Raw genomic sequence first — 19,620 nt, forward strand, 5'->3', positions numbered from 1 at the left:
TTGGGCAAAGCAGGACCTCGTCTACCGTTCATTAAGTTGGTCAAAGGGATCGATCTGTCAGGCAATCAATGAAGTGCCATAAACATATGTTTATGTGAATGGGAAAGATGCAGTCGGGCTTCCTAGGGAGATTTACCCCCCAGGAACTAATTCTTCGGGAGACTGAGACTCTCAGATGGTGGCTTAGGTCTCAGTTCATTATATATTGACCCCTGACCTAAAAGCGTCTCCACCTTGGAACTCTCTGGTTACTGAGGGCTCAGTGTTGCATCTTGGCCAAACACTCCCAGCGTTCATATTTTTAGACATGGTCTGTGCATACAGTAGGAGCTTATTAATTGAGTTGAAAATTCAGTTCAAGAAACTTAATCCAGGCTAATAAGCCAGAAAAAGAGACAAGTGGAATTGCACTGAATTATGAGTCACCCATGATTTTAGAGAGTTGGGTCCCACCAACTTTAAAAGTGTGTCTTTTGTATAGACTCCAGGCTCGGTGGCAGCCCCACAAAGCAAGAGAAAAGTGCTTCAAGATATTTTTCAGTGTTCAAAATACATCACCACGAGTGGGCTTTCTGGATGCCCAGAAACAAGCTACCATCTGGGTAGTTCTTATAAATGACATGACAGTAACACAAGCTGACACAGGCAAGAAAAAAAAAAGCAAAGTTAATTCTGAAAATCTCTTGTAATGTGTGACAGGAGGTAGGGAATAAATGCACATGAATATGAGTTAGCTTTGAATTAAATCGGTTTTGACACTTTAACACAAACTGTTAATGTTATTCAAAAAAATTGTTAGTAAACAATTCACTGCAGTGTCTAGAATAACAGAGCAGTGCTTTAAGGTGTACCTGAGGGCACCTGATAAGCCTGCAGACAAAAAACATGGATGTATCTTTGTTTCCTACACAGTGTATCTTTGACCAGCTCAGCATGGTCACCTCACATGTCTGCATCTCTTTCTGTCACTTTGTAACTACTAGTATCAGTCTTGCTGGATTATTTGGCAGTGGCACATTTATTTTGAAGATGTAATAGGGAAATATGGTCCCCTCAGGAAAGGAGTCCCACTGGAAGTCTCCGTGACCCTATAGTGTCAACAAATATAGATAAAAAAGGGTTAAGGGGATAGTTGGGAAAACATACAAACAAATTCAACAGAAAAAAGCTGGCGAGGCAACCAGGAGGCGTGTATTGATAAGACGAGAAGAAACTCTTAGAGAGAGCCCATGGACAGTTCTTTAGAGGACTGAGAAGAAAACCCTCGGGCTAATTGTCCTTGGATGGCTTGCCAAGACTAAAGGGCAGCCGCACTCAGATCCAGTGGGCCCCATATCTGTACAGAAATGTAATTCTCTGAAAATTATTGAGGGTAATTTGGCTAGTTCTGTAGAATAGTCAGAGTCTTTAATAATTTTTAGCTCTAATGGATGGTAATAGTTTTCCTTTTGGTTTATCCCTCAGGGTATATTCCTTAAAGTGGGATGAATGGGTCAAAGGCTGTGTTTTATAGTTTGTTATGATTTACCAGATTATGTAGTCAGTCTGTTCCAGCACGGAGTCTGTGCTCAGGGAGCTCAACTGTAAGCTAATGTCGGCTCAAGCTGAACACAGTGAAGGTCACGTGATGACTTCAAAATTATCTTCGTCTTAGATTCTGCACCGGAAAAAAGGGCTGAGCACATATCACACAGAGCTACCAACTGAGGCAGGCACACAGTAAATGACAGATGTTATATCCCACTTCCTTGGGGCTTATCCAAACTTCTGCTCTAAATCGTCAGCCTGGGTAACACACATTTTTAAATTCCTGGAATAATTTTTATTCCCTACCGTTATGACCAGGTATCGAGTAAAAAGGTCAGTTGTCTCTAGAAATCCTTTATGCTCAGGAGAAGTAGTTCGCCAGACTCCCCCAGTTCCCTGAAAAGCCAGGCAGCCTTCAGTTGACGACAGGACCCATAACCATGTCCGAAGGAAAAGGCACAAATAGCACAAGGCATTTGTCACCCCCGGCTGGTCAACAGTCCACGCGTGCCATGTAGGACTCACTGTATTTCAATGGCCACCTCATCATGTTGTAAGTACCTACTGGGAGCGGCTCAGCTTTGCACAACAACTTGCATGCTGAGTGTAAGCTCACAGATGCAGCCTCTCTTCCTGAAACATTCTCAGAGCTAGAAAGGTGTCTTGCCCTTGGGGGTGGAGCTCAGAGATGGGGAGGGAGGCTGGAAGGCGGATTGACAGGGGCCTGGGCTCCCGAGCTCTTGGCTGGCCTTCCCTCTAAGTCACTCCCAGTCAGGCTCACAGGACAGCAGACCACCTCGGACCTTCCTCTTACTCCTGGGGTCACCTTTTCCCCCATAACCAGTACCAACTGAATGCAAGAAATGCCACCCATGCATTTGGGGGTTTCCAAATACAAAAAGGAAGTAAGGTCAAGTTTGAGACTTGGCTAAAGCCTAGACATCACTTGGTTGTGAAAACAAGCCCCATGTGGTCAGTGCAATCTTGGGTTTGTGATAAATGACATCCACATGTGGACAACACAGCCAATCAAATAGATTATTGGCTGATGAAAGAGTATTGTAAATAAGGGAATGGCAGACAGAGGCCAGCCTTAGAACCCATTCAGAATTATGCACTCTGGTCTTGTGCTAAACTGGAGATCTGTTTCCAAAGTGAAGCCAACACACGGCATCCCCTTCCTGGTTGGACTTCGTATATTAAAGCTTCTGTGAAGTAGAAGGAGACTGTGTCTCTACTTCACGTCAACTGATTTGATTACAAGCAACCTCCCCACAGTTTGTCTGCAGTCCCATTGGACTCACTGAGGAACTGACAGTTTTTACAATCAAGACAACAGACAAGCTTCTCAGCTGTGAAGTATCCCGCTGACGGGACGAATGTGTAACCTCTGATCACATCCTGTTTTCTGTCATGGATCATATGTTGTTCAAGAAGACACTTCCATAAGTTCTCATCAAGAGACATAGGTGAGAGTGAGTATTCAAGTCCAGTGCAAAGCTCTTAAAGAAATAAAAGGAAATAAATACATTACTGACGAGAGGGCAAAGTGAAGTTAGGACTGCCAGCAAAGCCGTTAATGTGGTAACTGCAGGTTCTGTGTCATTTCACATTCTATTGCTATGACCTACTTCAAGTGTTCTCGAAATACCCTCTTCTAATTTGCTTCTTCAGTTTAGATTTGGTTTTGGAATAAAGCCATGTACTTTTTTTATGAATCAATTTTCCGATCTGATGCATTTATTACAGCTGCTGTCCTGGCAGCTCATACCTGACCTGGATTACCTACCATTTGATATTTATACCCCAGTGGCATCTTCTGTGCCATGCGGCCATGACAATCACACATGTATTTGCCTGATTTTAGGTAAAATCTTGCCGTGGAATCCCCAGGTACTGAGGAACCGTTGCAATGAGACGTTTAAGTAGAAGAGAGACAGGCATGGCAGAACGAGACAGAAAGACAGTATCATAGGTAAATTTGCACAAGGCAGGTAATACATTCTAACACCTGACTCAATGACAACATTCTCTGTCTTGCCAGTAGCTAGAGGGCAGAGTGACCAAAACAGGTGCCTGGACCTCAGTGAGTGTACGTCTCAGATGTGTGGCAGAATGAACAAGAAGCTCTCGCCATGAGCCAGAGGCGGATGAGGTCATGCATTTGTCCTGCTCTGTCTGGGCAGAGGCTTCCAAAGCACTGCTCCAGGGCTGTGGTTCGGTCCATGTGCATGGGTCAGTGTCTGCTTCACGCCAGTTGTGAAATATGTTAAACGGCACCCAGACATTAGGTGGTAACTAGGGAGGGAGGTTTCAGAGAAGAACATTGCTGCCTGGGGAGGAGCACTGATGAGATGGCCTAAGAAACTCCTGAGGGACTGTCATGGGCAGCTAGAGGGGGTGAAATATCACTTTTTCCCAAGTTGTAGCTGAATGTAGGTTGTAGTTATCCAGCGGATTGTTGTAAAGTATGTCCAGAGGCTCAAACCAAGAGAGACGTGCATTTCAGAAGCAATAGGAAAAGGCTAATCCCAGATCCTGCCAGGTTTCAGGAGGAGCTGCAGACCTTTCGAAAAGCTGGGGATGGGAGCAAACTGTTTCAAAACTTGATAAGGAGTATTACCAGGGATCTATAGCAAATGTGATTCTTAATGGTAAATTGTTAAAAGCTTTCTCACCAGAAGAAGGGATGAGGCAAGGGTGACTACTGCATTTATCACCAACATTAGCCCAGGTTGCCACAAGATCCCAGCAGATGTAATCAATCAAACAGGAGAAATAGAGGATGCAGATATCGGAAAGATAGACAGTGTCATTATTTGCAGGCGATGTGATTTATTACCTAGAAAACCCCAAGAGAATCAACTGTAAGAGTAGAGAATTGGACAACATTCAAGGTCAATATGTAAATATCAATAGCTTTCTTCTACATAAACAGTAATTAGTTAAGAGGATATAATAGGAAAAAGCCCATTTGTAACATCAAAAAAAACCCAAAAAAACAAACAAACCCTACTTTAAATATGTACAAAATACCTAGAGATACACCTAACAACTACAACATATTTAAGAACTATATGTAGAAAACTGTGAAGTTTTACTGAAGGACATTACATAGGACATATAAAGTGACAACCAAAATAAGCACATGCGATTACTGGCTAGGAAGGCATTATTCAGGCTCAATCAATTCTCCCAAATTATTCTATAGATTTAAAGCAATAACAAACAGAATCCTTATGTTTTACGCTAGCTGAGAGGCTAATTTCAAGGATCTTCTGGAAGAGAAAATGTGCAGAATTAGGCAGCAAATTTTAAAAATGACAATGAGGGGAAATTTGTCTCTTAAGAGACCCAGATTCATTCTAAAGCAACAGTAAGAAATAAATGCGAGATTCCTGCATGGATAGGTAGTTTAAAGCAGAGAGAATCAGAATTAGGACCACAGTTTATCAGGATTTTGTTAAACTGAGTGATAAATCTCAGTAACTGACACATATAGCGTATAAAACGCACAAAAATAAGTAATGGTATTTTTTACAGAAATAGAAAAAACAATTTTAACATTTGTATGAAATAACAAAAGACGCCAAATAGCTAAAGCGATCATGAGAAAGGACAAAACTGAAGGCATCATACCTCCTGATTTCAAACAACACTACAAAGCTCTAGAATTAAACTAGTATTGTGCCAATATAAAAATAGACATATGGCCCAATGAAACAAAATCGCCCAGGAATAAACCCCTGCATATGTGGTCTGCTAGCAGCATTGACAAGCGAGCAAAGAACACTCAATGGGAAAAGGGTGGTCTCATCAATAAATGGTGTTGGGAAAACTAGATAACCACATGCAAAAGAATGAAATTGGACCCCCATTTTACACCACTCAGAAAAATAACTTGCAATGGATCAAATACTTAAACACAAGACCTGATACGATAAAACTCCTAGAAGAAAACAGGAAAACTCTTTCACACCGGACAGTGACTTTTTGGAAATGACACCAAAAGACAAGCAACAGAGGCAAAAGTCACCAAGTGGGACTATTCACACTAAAAAGCCCCTGCACAGAAATGTCAACAATTTTTTAAAAGGGAAAGGCAACCTACAGAATGGGAGGAAATATTTGCAAACTATATATTGAATAGGGGATTAATATCCAGAGTTTATTAAGAACTCATATAACTCAGTAAGAAAACAAACACTCACGTTTTAAAAATGGTCATAGGAACTAAATAGACATTTTTCTAAGGAAGACTTCCAGATGGCCAACACGTATATGAAAAAATGCTCACTATGAATCATCAGGGAAATGCAAACCCAAACCAGGATGAGATGTCACCTCACACCTGTTGGAATGACTGTCAACAAGACAAGAAACAAGTGTTGGTGAGGAGGTACAGGTAAGGAAACACTTATACACCATTGGTGGGAATGTAAGTTGGGTCAGCCACTGTGGAAAAGAATACAACGTTCGTGAAAACATTAATAAGAGAATTACGATGTAATCCAGCACTTCCACTTTTGGGTATATACCCAAAGGAAGTGAAACAGGAGTTGGAAGAGATATCTGCACTCCCACGTTCATTGCAGCATGATTCACAGGAGCTAAGATACGGAAATAACTTCAGTGTCTGTCAATGGATGATGGGATAAAGAAGTTGTGGTACTTACGTACATAAAATGGAATATTATTTGGTCATGAGGAAGAAGAAAACGCTGCCATTTGTGACAACATGGATGGACTCTCAGTGACAGAAGGCAGACAGAGGAAGACCAAGGCTGTGTGCTATCACTGATGTGTGGAGTCCATTAAAGCCAATCTCGTAAACAGAGAATAGAATGGTGGTCACCAGGCAATGGGGCGATGTCTCAGGGTACAAACTGGGAAGTAGAAGGTAGAATGAAGTCCTGAGCTAATGCACAGTCTAGCGATTATTGTCTACAATACTGGATTATAAAATTTCAAAGCTGCTAAGAGACTAGATCTTAATTGTTCCCACCACAAAAAAGAAATTATACTTATGCGACATGATAGAGGTATTAGCTAGTGGTGGTAATCAAATGGCAAAACGTGAAAGTATCAAGTCTACTCCCTGAATACCTTAAACTTTCACAATATTATATGTCAATTATATTTCAATAAAAACATAAAAAATAAGGCATCTCTGGTTAAGGAGGAGGAGGTATAAGATTATTTTGGTCAAATTTTTGCCGTTTTTGTGGCAATTTATAGCGTATACAAAATTAATCAGTGTTTATTTCCTAATTAAATCCATGCTTATTGTGGAAAATTGAAAAATGAAGACAAAGGGAGAAAACAAAATGCACCCAAAGGTCTATCTCCAAAAGCTGATATTGTTAAAAACTCTAATAACGAAATCCTGGGACAAGCTCTGCCGAGGACCAGACGCTGGGTCTTTGAGCCCCTCTGTGAGTACAAGCTCTGGACCTCTGTAAGTGACACAGCTGTGATTTTATGCTCCCTCACAAAATTTTATGATTCTCACAAAAGATTATTAGTCTTCCTTGCCCTTCAGCAGATGCCAGGTTAATAAAATCACAACACATTTGAGTTGAAGATAAATTCTGTTTTAGCGGGGATGGGTTGCAATGTTATCCAGAGCAGTAATGGGAAAAGTCTACGTGTCCCTTTAAAGTAAAACAGCATTGCAGAAAATAATGTCATCTTCAGCAGTTTTACTGTGTGGCGTAGGGCGACTATTGATTTGTCATTTTCTGGGTTTAATAGGGATTGTGAAATGTTGAGTTCATCTCCAATATCTATTCGAAAAGGTTCTAGTGTTGCTGTGAACGAGGGCAAGTTGCTAACGTTGTTGCTTGCTGGGTTTTAGAAGAGCTGGGCAGTCTGTGTGAGTTCAGCACCCCCTCCCCCACCACTGCCGGACACCAGGCACTGGCCCTGCCAGCTCCCCACCTCAGGGGCGTCTCAGAACAGACACGGTGAGGGCTGCTTAATTAATTTGGAAAATTAATATAAAGGGAATTACAGACATTCTTACAATGGATTTGCAAGTTAATCTTAGCGTCTTTTAAGTTTCTAGTGAATTCCAGTTTTCCAGCTGTGCCACCACAAAGTTGCAGAAGATGGGTGGTGTTTTAAAGCTTCCTGTTGTCCCCTTGCGCCCTGCCCTGGAAGCCGCAGATTCTGTGTTTCTTCCCAGATCCCCAGGCACACAGAAGGCGCGGCACCCATTGTGATGGCAGGAAACTGGGTCGGTATGAAGGTGGTTTTCTCAGTATCAGCCCCCTGGCTGCATGATCACACACAATAAGTGACTGTGTCAAGGACTTGGACAATCAAAATGCACAAGTTCTGAGACCAAGGGTTGTGAGAAAGAAGCCGTGGGATTACAGTGAAACAATGTAAACTGAATAAAATACTGCCTTTCACCTGGGCCCCTTCGTCAAGCATGTGGTTCCTTTTCAGTGCCTCACATATGCTTTTTATCCTTGGAAACACATTCTTATTTTACTATGTATGAAGATGCTTTTTCAGGCTTAAAGTTCATTATTCTGTTTTAGTCATCAATCGTCCCATTTTGAAACGTTCATTTTGTTTTTAGGAAGTCTTGCACGAGCATGTCTGTTGTGTTACTGGCCTGTGATGCTTGGGTGACCTGTTTCCCTCTGATCTGCTCTTTGCCTAAAAGGCCCAAGGAGAAGTGTTTCCCGTCATATTCTTGTTTTGTTACCAACTCCAAAAGCTTTGGTAACATTGCTAATTAGTGTTTTGCATGTGTGCTTAGAAAAGCAAAGTTTATCATTTTATGGCCTGTCAGTCCACTAGTAATTTGGAGGCACAATAATTTTAGTAATGATCCCCAGGTTTCATGAAATGGAAACATATCCCCCTCCCCCAAAATAACCTTGACTGAGTCATTGGCTCCTTCATATGGGCCAGTGCTGACCCTCTACAGAGTCCAGGCTTTACACACACACAGCATCAGAGACGCTGCTAAAGAAATGCACTGCGTGGCATTGTCCCTGAATCCTGCTCCAAGTGCTGGCTTCGTGTCACCCTAACCAGGTGATCAGTGGGGGCTGGCACTGATAGCTGTGGTGGCAGCTGGCTGACACCCACATCCCACCAGGACCAGGGCACTTGGCGCCGACGCCATGTCTGCTGTTCCCACTTGGAAGCCTGGGCTCTGGGATGGGACCAGCCAGGCACCTCCGCCTAGCGTTCCAGCAGGTGCTGTCCACCCTCCATCCGTTTGTCTCAAACTTGGAGGCTGTGTGTTACCCTGCTGCGATCCGGATGCCGTCTGGACACAAGGGCCATTGTCTGGGGCTCGGCTTCTCGTTGGTTCAAGTGACAGCTCTAGTGTGTTCCCTTCAGACCATCCCCTCTCTTCCAGGAATACAGGTGCCCACCCACCATTCTAGGGGGGTTAATGATCTTGAACTATTGCCAGTCACTCTGTAAGCTGTATCTCAGTTACCCGGGGTCCTCATCAGATGACAGTGAACAGGACAACTGATCTGGTGTCTAAGGATGGATTCGTCCTGCCACAGATGTCACCTGTTCACACAGAGGCTCTCGGTGTTTCTTTCCTCTCACTCTCCTCTCGCCGAGCGCTAATCTTTTCTTCTCTGTCCCAGACGGAGATATCTGCCTCTGAGAGAAAAGTTCTAGCTCTGCCGTGTAGCTGAACCTTTCTTTTTTCTTTTGCTCATCCCAATGACCTCTCTGTTTCTCTGTTGTAACCTCTCTGTTTCAGTTGTCAGCACGTAATTTTTGTCTACACAGCAAGGAGAGCTTGGTGTATAACAGGAAGAATTTGATGAGCATAAAAGAGAGAAGAATCAAACCCTTTATACTGCAAACAAAATATTACGTCATCACATTCACGTAACCATAACTCTTCATTCATACACCAGCCGTCACACAATTACCAGTGCCAGCTCTCCTTCACGTTACCGTCCCAGGGCTACACTGAAGCCGCATTGTTCCCACTCTCTCATCTGACCCGAATGTACGCTCTGTCACTTGCCCACAATTAGCACCGATTGTATTTTTTTTAATTTCAATCTTTACTACCTCCTTTTCCTTTCCACTGGTCTCTCCCAAGGAATAAAATTAAGGTGTCTGCAGGCCGTGTCTTCTTTTCTATACTTGACTCAGAAAACCCTAGGAAAGCACCATACATTCCCCAATACTTAGATCCTTGACCATTCAATTAATTCATTTGTCATCACTGAACTTCCTCTTATGTTGGTTTCAAAATAATTTATTCCACCAGTGAACCCTGGAGTCCCTGGTGGGTTTGGTATACTTGGTGAACCCAGTGTCTGTGGAGGACTCCCGTATCCTGGTGACCCCCCCCCCCGCCATGTCCCTTGCGGATCTGTGGTCCCTAGAGACCACAGTGTTCCTGGAGCATTCAACACTTCTTGGTGGTTCCGAGTGGTCCCCAGTGTTTTGGGTGAACCCTGGTATTTCTTGTGGAACCGTGTTTCTCTGCTGGATCTTGGTGTCCCCGGTGGGTCACAGGTGGTATGTGAGGGCACACGCGAGGATGACTGTGAGTGTGCATTTATTAGGGCGTGTGTGCAACGGACATCAGTTACAAAGTAAGTAGCTTACCATTTTTTGAACTCAGTATGTGCCAAGGAATGTGTTAAAGTTTTAGCTCTAAAGAAAGCTAAAGAGACAGGCTCCACGGGAGTTCACTTGTCCAAGGGCAAATAGTGAGTGACCGGCAGAGGCAGGAAACTAATTCGGAACAACAGGCTCCAAGAAACCAGGTGCTCTTATGGAACAAAACCCCAAACTGACCCTGTGCCGTACAAGGCACAGCAAATAGGTGACTTCCGTGATTGTGAAGATAAATACCAACTCTTGTGATGGAAGACACATGGATGCAACCAAGGAAAATAGACATAATTGATGATGGTTCAAAGAGAATGAGACAATGGCTTTTGATAATGCAGTTTTGGGACCTGGGCTATGGGTGGCTGGTAGGGGTTTGGAGACCATCCTCCAAAGTCAGAATGCAGTGGCCACAGGCAGCTCCGGACCCCGTCACAGCACGCCGTCCGATCCCCTCCATCTCGTTACCCAGGGCACAGCGTGGAGGGCGGAGTGGCTGCTGTCCACATCCGTGAGGGATGTGTGCCTGCTGCTGGGGCCGCCTCTGGAGTCTCAATCTCAGAGCCAGACGCACCAGCTCATCATGCTTAGACAGGCCCGAGTGAGGAGACCGTTCCACCGGGAAGTCGCACAGATGCGATCTCAATTTCCAGGCAGATTGATGGTGCTGCTGGTAGAGCCTTCCCTGCTGACAGGGAGAGTCAGACATCATGACCTGACCATTCATCATACACACACGGACTCCGGCTGCCTCCATCCCACCTCCCGGTTCTCAGCTGGGCTCTAACCAGCTCACATGAAGTCTGGGCAGCTTCCGGTCGACCCCACGTACTTCTGGAAAAGTAGGTTAATAAATCCTCCTGAGTCACCCTGAACATTACAAGGTTTCTTTTCCTCTGCTAAGTTGGGAAAGATCCCAGTGCAACACAGAACTGAGGTCCTCGCCAAGAACGTGTCACCAGAGCAGCCCATAGCACTCAGGAAGGGAGGGGTTAGGCTAAATAAGAAATGTCACTGACGGCTGCTCTGGTGGACTCACCTGGTCCATAATTCCCAGAGTGGTGGATGAGTAAGGAAAGGACAGGATACAGAGAAGTGGAAATGTTGATGCAGACTCCTAACTAATTCCTTACTCATAAAACAAGTCCAACTCACATGTGATCTTGCTATTAAGATCTACGTGAGCCCAGCAATGGCCTAAAGTGCTAGTAGCGTATTATAAATCACACATTTGGAGGGTGGGTAAAATTCAAGAATTATGTTCTCCTAAGTCATTGCTAGGTCAAGGCAAACGGGCCTGTAGAGAACTGTTAAAGGTTGTGTATGTGTCAGAAATCGACATAATCACTTTGATATATGAGTTTATTTGTTTGAAATTACTCTGTAGAAGGCCTACTTCATTTCTCTCTCCTCACAAGACATGCATCTTATTAGGCCAGCATCAAGCTACCGTTGCCTGGTGTTCTCTCCATCTTTCCGTTACAATTTTCGTTGTACTGTGGGGAAAGATTTAAAGGTTCCAGAGCAATGGAGAGTTGGAATATTGATAAAGCATTAAATTTAGAATTAAGGCCTAAAGTTAGGACAAATGTCTGGTAATTAAGGCTCGGATGAAGCGTTTCGTTAAGACAGTGTGTCCAATTAAATAAGACACTTTAGTTTAACTTTCTCCCAGCCCTATTTCTCACAGATGTACAATCATAACAGCCTATGGGAGACAGGCCCCGCCCCCACACCCAGTGAGGAGGCCGTACTGTTTCATCACCCCGCCCCTTCTGTCCCAACCCAGGACTCCAGTTCCCAGGAACACAGCAGAACACACGAGAAAACAGATGTGAGGACGGCCCCTTAGGACCTTAGATGTGAAGGGACTGAGCTTGGAAAAGCTGTGGGACTGAGCGATGAGTGAATCACATGTTTAGTTAAAGATTTTACTCATTGTTGTAAATTCTCTCTTAAAGCAAGCAAAGGCACACCTGGTAGAAGACAAATTGTTAGAAAAAACGTCTTGTGAGGATGCACACGGACCCAGTTATTCTTGTCATGAAACACGTGAAAAATGGTGTCTGTGGCTTACTCCGGAGTCATTGTTTGTATTGTTTTCTTGTGACCAGAGGCAATGCCCAATCCTGCCTGGACATGGGAAGCCGTCTTCCAGATAATGTTTGATTCAAGAAGGAAATAAAAACTGCATTACCCATTTATGTAGAAATTGACAAAAATGTGAATTTGTTACAAAGCTCTTGGTATAATTATTTCCAATAGGTAATAATTGTATGAATGTAGATGCAAAATTTTAAATCTTAACAAGCAAAATAAGGTATTAAAAGAATCACCATATCAAAAGGATACTGTTATCCCCCCAAATTCAAGATTTACTTCATAACAAGCACACAATAAATGTTAGGTGTTATGTTAGCAGATGTCCTAATATGTGCTGGGTATTGCTCTAAGGACCTCACTGAACCATTTAAAATTCAGACCAGCTCTAAATAATGCACAACTGAAGGAACAGAGACACAAGTCTTGCCTAAGTCACACAGCACAGAAGTTCTGAATAATGACCTAATAAAAACTGTAATATCAATTCAGTAACTGCCCAAAGGGCCCTTGACAACACTTTAGCACCATCTTTAACACACTCTGTGAAAATAGTGCTTTGATGGGAGAGACTCTAAGTGCACACCAAACTCTCACTTGTTCCTCTGTATTTTTCCATTCCCCATGTACCTGACTCTGGCCAGTAGGATTAAGTGCGAGTGACAAACCATCCACATGACATTCTCACGCTCTTTCTTCCCCACCAGGTGACCTCTGAGGAGCTGTGCTTCAGGTGGTGCAGGACGGTGGCGCGGCCTGGCCGACAGCGGACTACTCGTGAGTGAGAAATCAAACCTTTGTTGTTTTAAGCCACTGAGTGTTCAGGAGACTTTCTACTTTAACAATTAGAGTGAATTTCTCAGATGAGTACAACCAAAAATATAACAATAAAACAAATACAAGAAAACAAAAAGAACATCTTAAACCAATATTCAATAGCACTGTGGATGGGAAGCATGAGGTACGTTTTTTGAATTGCGAAAAAAGATAAAGCAGCTGGCTATTTTGCAGGGTCAAAGGTGAAATGAAAACAATTCTGAAGGTTTCTTTTGCCACAGTAATAACTGTCTAGGAAATAAAAAGAGAAAAAGAATCCCAATTTATGAACAATAAGAGGAATGTAGAATGGTTGGGAAAACCTAACGAAAATGTCTAAGCTGGAACATAATACTGGAAGACGTTATTATACTTCTTATGAAAACGGCATAAGAAGACAAACTGTCCCAGTCAGGGTCTCACAGGAAGCAGGTGGCACATTCTAGTGGGATATCGGAGGAGGGTTTAATAAAGGGACTAACTCTCGTGTGGGAATTAGTGTGAGGGATGGGGAAGCAGTCTGGGGCCGAACCAACTCTAGTTGTACAGGGACGTGAGGACAAAGGGACTCAAACACCTGGCGAGAGCTGAGGCGCAGCTGACAGAGACCTGTGTCGAGGAGGCTGGGAGGTAAGTCACTCACCGCCCCGTTCCAGTGGCTTTGCCAGACCTGCCCTTTGGCTGAACCCACCTGGAAGCTGGAAGACAAGGGAGCCAGTTAGTCTTCTGGGGACGCAACGCGATGGAAACGGGTGGAAAATGAATCTGGATGGGCTGATGGAGCTGGAGCACCTTATCACCCCCTCGATGGGAAGCTGAATGAAAAAAACGTCAGCCTTCCCCAGGTTAATTTATAGATTTAATATCATTTCAATTACAATACTAATAAGAACTGGGGAAATTTTATGAACTAATTCTCAAGTTCATCAGGAAGAATAAAGAGGTGAGCTAACAAAATGCCAGTAGAAATAATAATGATAATGGGGGATTTTCTTTTAAAGGTACACACATATGATAATCAGTCATTTGTACAAGTTTACACACACGCACGCACGCATGCACACGTGTACACACGCACACACACACACACAGGCGAGTTAATGGAGCTCAGAGAATGACTGCATCTGTCCCACTGCAGGCGGGAATGCCTGGCTTAGGGTGCACAGAACAAGACGTCACCTGGAGAAGGCTGGGAAGCTAGACACTCACCACCCTGCTGTTGGAACTAAGTACTCATATACTTCTCTTCCTTCTCTGGTGTAAGGCGCTGGCGGTGTTACCGTCTGACAGTCTGATGGGAGGCAGACCTACTCCTGACACGTGGCAAGTCCCTGCTCCAGCGTCTGCGATGGGGACCACGTTCCATGGATGGTCTTCCAGGTGACCATCTGCTCACGTTAGGCTTTTACTCTGTGGCTCTCTTCTTAAATCTACTTTTCACTTAGTGATCTTCTCACGTGATGGATTCAGAGAGAAAGCTGGGTCTTATAGGACAAGACCCCTGGATGAATGCAGCACAGTCTTCGCCTCCTGTCACATATTCCGCAGAGACAAGGTAAGAGTCCCACCCGAGCAGCCTCCACACCACCACCCAGGGAAATTCCCATCACTCTCTGGGCCAGACGCCCTCCGTCCTCCACCCAGCTCTGCCCCCCCCCTTTCCTCTGTGTCCATCACCCCAGCCCACAGCGGGTACAGAGCCTCTTTCGTCCTTCTCTGTGGTCATTATGGGCTGGCTGTGTCCCCCAGCGAAGGGCACACTCCTCCTAGAACCCGCTCCAGGATAGTGGCCGGTGGTTCTGGAAATCGCGCCCTCTCCCAGGCCTTTGGGACCAAGCCTGTCACCGGGCCAGCTGTGGAGCTGTGAGCCCCCGGCGCACGGCCAGCGAATCGTCCTGTTTTTAAATCCTCCCCTTTTTATTCTGGTTTCAGTTTACCATCCTATCCTGTCCTGCCCTCGTCTGACACACCAACTGCTCTAAAGCCATCTCGGGCGTCCCATCACACTCACAGAATTTCATTCACTATTTTTACCAACAGGCATCCTTTTCACAACGTTCGCCGTATCATTGAACCATTTGCAACATTATTTAATAGTTTTTTATATCTACTCCTCTTTTGCTTCAATAAATATGTTTTCAAAGGACACTAACTACCATAAACAGAGAACTAGCATCATTTGACATAAATAAAATATAACCATAAACGTAAATATAACACATACAAAGCTCTGTTCTTGAATTCTTCGTGTTGCTTAGGGCTCTAAGTGTGGAAAGGGATTCGCAAATGTTAAAACAATTGTGAAGACGCCCCCTGGTGTGACGAAGCGCTGGAGGTGAACATGGGGAGCCCGCCAACCTGTCAGGTTTGTCACGTTCCACCAATGCTCACCTGTAAAACACGGCGTGAGGGGAAGGGCCCCAGGAGGAGGCGGGAAGCTGGAGAACGTCTCATGTTCCCGTGAGAGTGGGAGGTTGAACGCTAATCGATGAGATTTGAGGGCTAGGGACGTTGACAAGAGGGTGAGTGGCCGAGTCGCTTCCAGAGGTCACCAGCCTGGACCAGCTTATCTGAAGTTGTCACCAGACTGTCTAAGAAGCCCTGTCCCCACCCAGGACTGTGACAAATCTGTCTTACTCAAAATGCCCACCCGTGGGAAGTTTGTCCGAAGGTGAGGTTTGCCTTCTCTGCAGACAGTGAGGGGCTGTCCTGCGGTGACCAGGCCGCAGGCAGAGGGGTGTGACATCGCCGTGTGGCTGGAGCAGCTCTCTCACTGGGGTCTGTCAGCTGCAGTCCCGACAGCGAACAGCAGACGCAAGTTAGGATCGTCCAGGGGGCTTCACGTACAAGAGCAAACGTAGCGAAGGTGGCCAGCGGTAAGGAAACCCGGGGCAGGGCAGGAGCCTGGCTGGCAGGCGCACAGCGGTCCCCACCCCTGGGCTAAGGGACAAGAGAGGGTGTTTACAGAACCTCAGGGCACAAGTCCCCTTGAGGGGAGCCCAACCTTTGCTCTGCATGCAGAGCCAGCCTAAGGAGGGGCCTTCCTCACACACCTGCCAGTTTTCTGCCCGACTCCATTGGTGGCTAGAGCCAGGGTCCGGCCACTGTGGCAGACACACACCCTGCCCGCTGGGCACAGTGGGGTGGAGACAGTGGAGCGTGGGCCTGGGGTGTGAGGAGAAGGGGGCACAGAATGAGCCCGGACAGAGGCGAGACCTTACTCCTCTGGGCTACGTGGAAAGTCCCTCCAGGGTGTCACTCGACATTCGGGAGGGCACGTGCAGCACGAGACAGATGTCAGCACCCCGGGCGTGGAGCCCTTCCACTCATGCTGTGGGGCAATGGGGTTCCCGGACGTCTGGGGGAGCAGGGCAGGCAGGGCAGGGGAGCGATGGCCGCTCACCTTGCATCAGCTCTTCTGCCCCCAAGCTCTCATTTCTCACTCATCGTGAGCGCTCAGAAGCAGAAAATCAGAACTCGCCTTGCCCCCTGCATTTGTGATTGTCTGCCGGGCTCTGAAGAGAGCTTTTCTGTGCCCCGGTCTTCTCTTGAAAAATGCCCTTCCTACTTGCCCTGTCTTACATCCCTCTCTGTTTGTCCTTCTCTTCTCACGTGTTTCTTTGTTTGCATTCCTTCATCTCTCTGTCCGACGACTGACACGGGTCTGTGCGTGCCTCTCCCCACTTCTCCATTCACTCCACAGGAGAGCAGTTCTGTAGCATGAGCTGCATTGCAAATGCAAACTGAGCTTTGCAATAGCTCTTATTCCCCGAAGGAGCCCGTACGTCCCCCTGGGGGACCCTGAGGGCCCTTCTCTCACTGGCTGCTGCCCACTACCTTGTCCACCTGCGCTCGCTGGACACTCCCAACCAACCTGGGGTCCCGAAATCCATCTCGTGCTTTTACCCCTTAGCCGGGCCTTCCTCTTCCCATCCTCCCTCCAGCACCTTTGGTGGCGTGGGTTTCAGCTTCCAGCATGGCCTTGCCCAAGTCCATTTCCTCTGTGAAACCTCTGCTGAGCTCCTGCCTTGGTGTGTGCTCAGCATTTTGTGTGACTCTCGCTCCTTCATACTTGCAGTGCCTTCCTGTTCTCTGTGTTCGTCAGGGGCGCCCCCACCCCAGGATGTTCCGCTGGAAACAGGGAGGAAAGCAGGGAGCTACCTTTGCCATCCAGACCTGGCTGGTTGAGCCCTGGAAATAGTTCTCAAATCTGCCCCTGTCTCCCAACCCCTGTGCCGGCTGCACAGGCGTCATTTTTCCCTGCACCGCTCTGACAGCGTCCTAATTGGTTTTCATGCCTCCAGCCCCTCTCCTTTCCAATCTATTTTCCACGCTGCAGTCAGGCTGTGCAAAACACACTCTGACCTTGTCCCTCCCCTGCTGTGGGACAGAGCCCACGCTCCCTCGTCTGGAGGTGGCCAGAGCCCTCTCCGGCCTCATCGTTGGACAGCTGACCCTTTTCCTACTTCTCCCTCCTGAGCTGTGTTCTCAGTGTCAGGGTGTGATGCCGCCCGTGCCTCTGTGTCCCCTGCCTCGTGCTGTTCTCGTGCGTATGAACACACAGTCTCAGGAAGACCAGGAGGAGCAGCTGCTGGAGAGCTGGACCCCTGGGGAGGGGTGGGAAGACGTGGATGGTTCTCTGACCAGCATAGGCCGGAGAAAGCGAAGGTCGTTGCGGCCGTGTGGGCTGGGCAGTGCTTGTACTGCCCTCTCCACGCTGGCCAGAGAACCATCCATGTCCTCCCACCCCTCCTGGGGGGTCCAACTCCTGAGAACAGTGGTCACCGGGCACCACACACTGTGTGGGGGTCATCTGTTCTCCTGCTCAGAGTCGGACGCCATTTACTACCTGAGCCAGCACCTTTCCACGTGAGGCCGAGAGCCTGGAAGCTGCACTCCTGGCTCTGTCCCCACACTTTCTGTTTTTTGGTATTTCATATACTTTAAATTTTTAATTGCAGAAAGAGAAAATCCTACGAGAAAAGGTGTGGCACTACTGAAATGTGTGCCTTTGCCTGTCATCATCCCAGCTCCATGTGGCAATGACGTCACGTGCAGGCGCTTTACAAAGAGGAGACGGTGCTGTTCCTGGCGTTTTCTGGGGCTCTGTGTGCCTCCTGTCTCGTCTCGTCCTGCAGGATCTCGCCACTCGGACGAGCCATGGGGAAGCCAGGCAGGATGCACGGTGCTGCCAAGCTGTGCTCCGCTGCTCCTGTCCTACTGGACACTCGACCAACGAAGGGGGTGCGATGGCAGTGAGGTACTGAGCCTCTGGAAACACCTCGTAGTCTAGTCCTTCTTCAGCTTTCCTACAGGAGAGAAATCAAGGTAACCTTGCTTAACTCAGAGTCTCATAAATGTGTTTATTTATTTATTATTTACTTTTATAAATTTCATTGCGGAATATGGGGGAACAGTGTGTTTCTCCAGGGCCCATCAGCTCCACGTCATTGTCCTTCAATCTAGTTGTGGAGGGCGCAGCTCAGCTCCAAGTCCAGTCACCGTTTTTCAGTCTTTACTTGCAGGGGGCACAGCCCACCATCCCATGTGGAAATTGAACCGGCGACGTTGTGGTTGAGAGCTCGCGCTCTAACCAACTGAGCCATCCGGCTGCCCCAGAGTTTCATAAATTTAGTTGGCCATGAAACCCTCCCCTTCGTGGAGTATGTGTCAGTCTCTCCCCGAAGTGTCTGTGAAATGTAGTTTGGGGGACACGAGTCTGGCTTCCTCCTCAGGTGATCAGGCCCATCCCGTCCATGGGTGTGATCAGATGCCTGTGACGCTGTCCGCTGGTGTGCCTTCCAATTCTACTGATAAACATTTATTAAGCACTGCATAGGGACAGACATCGTGATAGATGGTGTGAGGGAAGAGAGATGAAGAATGCTTCTGTGAAACAGCCTCTAACAGAAGATAAGTCAAGAAGAAAAATAGCTCTAGAACAAGGTAAATTGTTTTCATTATTAGATTAAGATTAGTGCCGTAAAATAGATATAGACAGAGTGTCATGGAGATTCAAAGTAAAGGAGGAAAGAAATACATGCAGCTGGAATAGTCAGGGTTGGTTACCACGCTGAGATCGGGACACATCCATCCAACTGCCTGGTCAGCAGCCCTGCTTGGGTGTCTCAAACCAGCTCCATGAGCCCCCTTCCCCATCAACCTGGTGCCCCTCCCACATCCCTCTCAGAAGAGGCCACCAGCCCCCTGCCGCACAGGCCAGACACCAGCAGGCTTCTTGTCTCTGTCTGCCACCCACAAAAACTCTTTTCACAGTACTCTTGTCGCCTTCTCTCCAGCACTTGTCCCAGGTTGTAATTCCAAATCTGTCGATGCGTTCAGAATCTGTCGACAGTCCCCGCAGTCTGGAAATGCACATGGAACGTTCTTTCTCCTCACCCGTCTCAGAACTGGTTAAGTGCCCAGCACATAGTAGGTCCCATCTCGTAGTAGGCCCCAAATAAGTAACGTTGAATGAATGGGGAACAAATGAATGACTGCATGGGCTGGTTTTAGAGCATGCTCTTAACCAAGAGGGTTGTGACGTGCAAATGGAGG

General features: G+C 46.5%; 1 long non-coding RNA gene across 5 annotated transcripts in view; it reads left to right on the forward strand.

Annotated features, from left to right (window-relative positions):
• Positions 1-19,620, forward strand: part of LOC141567529 (uncharacterized) — a 277,594-nt gene that overhangs the window by 240,130 nt on the left and 17,844 nt on the right. The window contains exons 3-8 of one of the 5 annotated variants that reach the window (XR_012490226.1): positions 12,954-13,023; positions 13,612-13,907; positions 14,327-14,617; positions 15,321-15,427; positions 18,024-18,390; positions 18,798-18,932. This is a non-coding gene — a long non-coding RNA (uncharacterized LOC141567529). Of the gene's footprint in view, positions 1-12,953; positions 13,908-14,326; positions 14,618-15,320; positions 15,428-18,023; positions 18,391-18,797; positions 19,009-19,620 lie in introns of those variants that run through there. The other 4 variants (XR_012490228.1, XR_012490225.1, XR_012490229.1 and 1 more) reach the window with 4 other exon arrangements.

This window comes from Rhinolophus sinicus, linkage group LG11 (genome assembly GCF_036562045.2).
Source record: "Rhinolophus sinicus isolate RSC01 linkage group LG11, ASM3656204v1, whole genome shotgun sequence".
NCBI lineage: Eukaryota > Metazoa > Chordata > Mammalia > Chiroptera > Rhinolophidae > Rhinolophus > Rhinolophus sinicus.